This window comes from Vanacampus margaritifer, chromosome 1 (genome assembly GCF_051991255.1).
Source record: "Vanacampus margaritifer isolate UIUO_Vmar chromosome 1, RoL_Vmar_1.0, whole genome shotgun sequence".
Lineage (NCBI taxonomy): Eukaryota > Metazoa > Chordata > Actinopteri > Syngnathiformes > Syngnathidae > Vanacampus > Vanacampus margaritifer.
In genome coordinates, this window is record NC_135432.1 from 53,236,995 (window position 1) to 53,242,604 (window position 5,610).

General features: G+C 40.6%; 1 long non-coding RNA gene across 1 annotated transcript; it reads left to right on the forward strand.

The window, feature by feature from the left end:
• The first annotated feature begins 883 nt into the window (after positions 1 to 883).
• Positions 884 to 5,156, forward strand: LOC144044545 (uncharacterized). Its single transcript, XR_013291291.1, has 3 exons — positions 884 to 1,007; positions 4,835 to 4,890; positions 4,978 to 5,156. It is a non-coding gene; the product is annotated as an uncharacterized LOC144044545 (long non-coding RNA).
• Positions 5,157 to 5,610: the final 454 nt, after the last annotated feature.

Consider the following 5,610-nt stretch of genomic DNA (forward strand, 5'->3'; position numbering starts at 1 on the left):
ACTATTCCTCAGACGTCCTACATAAAGTAAGCGAATTGGTATAAATAAAGTAGGCTGTCAGTTTGTCTTATTGTGAATGAATTGGGAACACTAAAACATAATCTCCTTTATGCATATTTGCAGAGAAATTACGAGAGCAACAAGGCGTTTTTATTCAAAGCTCAGCTAGATTGCTTTTTGTTTTATTGCCAGGGGCTGATGAATCCACAAGGTAAGCCTGTGCACGGCTAAGCCAGGCATCAGGCGCTACGCTAAATGTCATGCATAACCTACTTTTATTGGCTGATATGACCTGTTGTACCATTCTCCTTTTCCTGGAAGCTATTGTTAAAGAGCTGATTGTTAATGCGGCTGACCAGATGGGCTCCTTTTCCCCTACAGGTCTGACTGAGGGTGTTTATCATCCACTGGGCTGTGGATAACAGGTGAGACTACTGCAGAACTCGCAGCCAATCAGAGCAAAGCAGATGTGAGCGCTCTGCCTGTAAACCTTTATTTGGCATTTAGGGGCCGTGTGGCAGTGGGGTGGATAATAACAGGCTGAATTAAAGTGAATGTGTTTTTACAAGTTGTTAATGTGGTTATTTGAGATAGACCCGCCACTCACTAGCACCAATCATAAATTTCCAGCTAAATGAGGGTGACCAGAGATCCTATTTTAATCGGGGCAGTCCCGTTAAATCCCACATGTCGGATTTCGCCAGCTCCAACGCAGGTCCCATCCCAGCGTGTGTTTTTTTTTTTTGAAGTCCAGTCAGCCAGCCAATTGTTTCGGCCATTACATCTAGTCGCTAACAGGTGTATTTTTTGTTATACTTGAACTATAACTACTTCCTGCTTCCGTTTCTAAGAATCATGGGAAATGTAGTTGTACTATCTTAATGCTGGTCAGACCCATCGCTAGCTGAACTTTTTTGTTGGCATATTTCGAATGTTACAATGCAGGACTAGCGCAAGATAAACGGCACAGCCAGCTTGCAATAGCTGCAAAAAAAGGTTGGCTAATGGTGAGTGCACTTGTTTAGTACTGTTGAAATGTCGACCGAGATGGCATTTAGCATGAACTAAAGTAACCACCGGTCACCGGATTGACTAACGATTAAATTTGTTATAAATAGTTCCCGGTGAGAATTTACTTTGATTTTGAAAATTTGATTTTCAGCAAGATTATAGTGTCCCACTTTTTATTTTTGGAAAACCTTTAACCCTTAATAACTTAAATTCAAATAAGCTGAATTACGTTTCAGTGTTCCTGATTGAGAGACATTTTCCAAACATGTCTGCTCATCTTGCGTGTGGCAAAATGTTTTCAGCATTATCAAAGCAAACATTGAACATTCCTTTCATTTTCCGGTGCAGGCCATGTGGAATTACTACAATTTGGTATCATGGCAACAGTAAAGGGAACGGCAGAGAGTGGTCTTTTAAAGCTTTGAATCAATCTAGCTTAATGGACGACCTGAGTCAAACATGCATGTATGGATTAGGTTGGCTGGAGCACCTGTCCCTGTTCTGTCAACAGCAGATCAGGTTCCTTGCCACACATTCACCTGGCCGACACAACTTCCTGTCACTGATAATGCGCTGGTCTGCATGAATACACAACATTAACGCTGCTTTCAAAATGAATTTACTGGAGCATTACCTTAAAGGTATTTAGACTAAAGACTATGTCAAGTGAATTCAGAGCAAGTTTGTAAATACTTTATACATTTGAAGATAATTGCTGAAAAACATGTGCAAAAAATGAGATCACATGCATCACAGTCAATTGTGGAGATAAAGGATTAAACCATTTCAGGTTTCCTAAAATGTTTTGCCCGTGGCCAAAATGGGGCCAAGTGATGCACTTGGGTGTCCATCACAAGTTGCGCCGACCCCACTATGTAAAAACTGAATGTCTTTGTTCACAGATCAGTAGCTTTTAATTAGGCTACTTGGCCCATTTCTCCCACTACAGCATTGTTAGCTAGCTAGCTAGCTACGAACACCCTAAAAAAATACATCATTAATGGATGCCACAATTATAATCCCTAGTTTGTTATGTATTTTTGTTTTATTCAGGTTACCTTAATATATTTACATGTAAAGCAGGGGTCTCAAACTCGCGGCCCGCGGGCCAACTGCGGCCCCCAGGACAATAATTTGCGGCCCCCGTCTTAATATGAAAGATTAATGTTCGTGCGGCCCGCAAGATTGATATGAATGACACTTGTTGTGTTCGGAGCTGAATGAACCAATCACGGTGAGGTATACGGCTCTGGAGGGCGGGACATCGGCCTGGCTGTCCAGTGCCTCGCTCACTCACTCATTCATTCCTCCAATCAGCTGGGCGGAGGAGAAGCCGTGAAGCCGATCACTCCGCTCGGCGCGCACAGTCCTCCGCTGCTCTCAGCATAGAACTGAATGAGGCGCTATGATCCGTGATCTAGCCTGTGTCTGTGTCTGTAGCCATCTCCGCGAGCGAAACTGAAACTTAACAGTAAGTGCGTTAACATGACACTTGAGAAATTCGGAGAACTGCCGTAATCCAATACGATCGGAGAGCGAAAGTGCGCGAATGCGCCACAGACCCGCGCGACTGAAAGTTAAAGTTCAACCCGAGACTCATTCATTTGAAACGGAATAAAAATAATTAGTCTTCTCTACTTAGCCAGCCAGTGTATATCTACTGTATGCTCATTATTATTATTTAATTTTTTTATTACTGATTGATTTATTTTTTATTCATCTTTAAGTTAATTTATTTAATTCATTTTTTTTTTTTTTTTAAATAAAGATATTTGATAACGTTGGAATGTTTTATCAGCGCTTTTCTTGTGGAAATCCTGATGCGGCCCAGTCTCACCCAGACTCTCCCTCTAGCGGCCCCCAGGTAAATTGAGTTTGAGACCCCTGATGTAAAGTGAAAGATATTATAACATTTTTAATACCTAATTTCATATATCAACTATTGTTACACATTATGAACAAGCATTGTGGGTACATAACTAGCATGAAGCATGTCGTTAGCTGTCATGTAGCGTGAGCCACAACATGTGCCGTCTAGTTTAATAAAGGGTTAACTTTTCTTTAAATGTCATCATTGCGTGGCCCTATACACCAACACAACACCAAGCAAGTGACGTATTGGACAAGGCTGACGTCCTTCAGCAGCGTTGGAAAGCATGTTAGCCCGCAAGCTAGCTGGTGGCAAGCGCCTCTCGTCACAGCGTGACGACCTAATGGGATATTTTCCAGCCACCGGTGACTTTATGGGAATACATTTTCACGAATCAAACATTTAAGGATATGAGAGATGTGTAGAATTGAAAACGCCACAGGATTTGAGTTTGAAATCAGACTTTTGTGAAAGATCTATGTTTGCTGAGTGGCCCAGTGAAGCGAGACTGACAGTTTGTATCCACCAGCACTGGGATTAGAATCTCTCCAAGCTCTGCTCCAGTATATTGATGACATTTGAAAATCATTTTGTTTTCTCCAGATAAGCCATTTCCCTCTGGTGTCTAATCAGATCATTTTGTAGGATGCACATTTTGGAGTAACTGGAACATTGGAGCAACTGATGGGAATTTAATACATAATATTCTTAATAGGGATAATATCAACTCTGTGATTTTTGCATTTCGACAATGGAACCTTTACTCTAAAGGTTCCATTGTCGAAATGCAGGTTGAAAGCTAAAGACTGGGATGCTTAATTATTTCATGGAATTCAACCGCTTCCACCATGCACTTATGTACACACTTATGTTTAACCATTAACTGAAGTTCAAACAAACGCATCAGGCCTGCATGTCAGTGCAGTGTTTCCCTTCCACAGCTATACTTTACAACTGTAAGAAAATTGTGTGCATATATTGGAGTCAATTATATAATTTCATAAACGCAAGACTGTGCATGTGTCCCCTTATAAAGTACTATTTAATCCTTCATCACCAAAATGTGTTTTTTTTTATTCTATTAATTAATTTAACTTGATGTGTAAACACTTCTATTAGAATCCAATCAAAGCCTATTTGTGGCAAAATACATGAAAATCAAATCAACTTTATTTATAGAGCACACTAAAAAAAATAGCCACAGCTGTAACAAAGTGCTGTATATAAGACTGAGCATTACACAAAATAATCATAGTAATAAAAATTATAGAAATAAATGCATGAGTGCATCTATACAGTTCATATACAGAATATGCTAACTGACCCTGTGTCAGAATTCCATATCCATAGGTGAACTAATGGGTACACACACACATGCACACACACACACACACACACACACACACACATACACACGCACATGCACATACTCACCCACGTACAAAATAAAAATAAAAAATAACACATTTTTAAAAAAGAGAGAGAACAATGATGATGACATGTCAAATCGGTAAAATTACCGAATGAACAATACTGAGGTCTTAAAAAAATAAAATAAAAAACAAAAACAAATAATTCCATTCCAGAATTTTGGTATCAGCTGTCATTTGAGAGACATGATGTGACGTGTATGTGTTTACTATTGGTCAGCTGAAGACAGTCTCAACAAATGTGGTCACAAAACTGGACAAATGCTTTTTTTCCCCGCGCTGCCTCTCCAATTGAAATGGGAACTTGAAAAGCGAGTTTATTGATGAACTCTTGATGTCGTTAGCAGTCTTGTACTTCAACCTGGCATCCTGAAAAACGGTGACATAGGCAAGTTTAACTGCAGCCTGGGCAACATGTTGAGAGTTTTGCCTTTTGGCTCCAAGCAGAAATTGCTTCAGATGACCTTTGTGTATAATTGCACTGTTTATGAGATGACTAGTTTGCGGCTTTTTATCTCACTAGGGCACACCAGGCCGCCAGTTGACCTTCTCTTCAAGAACGTGCAGCATGCCCACCATGTGAGTGTATGCAACATGCCTATGTGAAGTCTGATGCACAATGATCTATGATGACGTTGTTTTTGAGAAACCTGCACTATGCCTTAGGACTGGCTCGGAAGAAACTGCTCAACTGAGCAGGAACACCAGCATGACCAGTCTGACTCAACAAACGGGTCGAAGGTCAGCCTAATAAAAGTTGGGAACCGTTGCACTACTGCTTTGGTTAAGCTGTTGGCGAGACATTCGTCAAGTGAACTACTTTGAAGATGTGAATTTGAAAAAAGAATGGCTTCCGTTGAACACACCAGCAAAACCATCACAGAATGCACATGACCTTCGACCCTTCAGGTGGAAATGCATTCAAAACTGGCCAATTCAATTGCTACATCTACAAATGTTTTTGAAACTCTACCATGCAAAGCGAAAGCCACAAATCAACAACACAGAAATGCAGCTGGCTTGTCTAGGTCAGTTCATCTGTGATAGACTGACGCAAAGTTTAAAATCCAGCATCTGTGATGGTAAGGGGTGTGTTAATCCACATGGCACAATACCAAGCCACATTTTGCATTTATTACAAGGGAGTGGCTTTGTCATAAAAGAGCGCCATTACTAATCTGTCCTGCCAGCAGTCCAGACCTGCCACTGAAAATATGTGCCGCTTTAGTAGTACATTAAGCAAGAATTGGAAAAAAAATGGGGGGGAGGGGGGGCAATCAATCTACCTATATTAATATT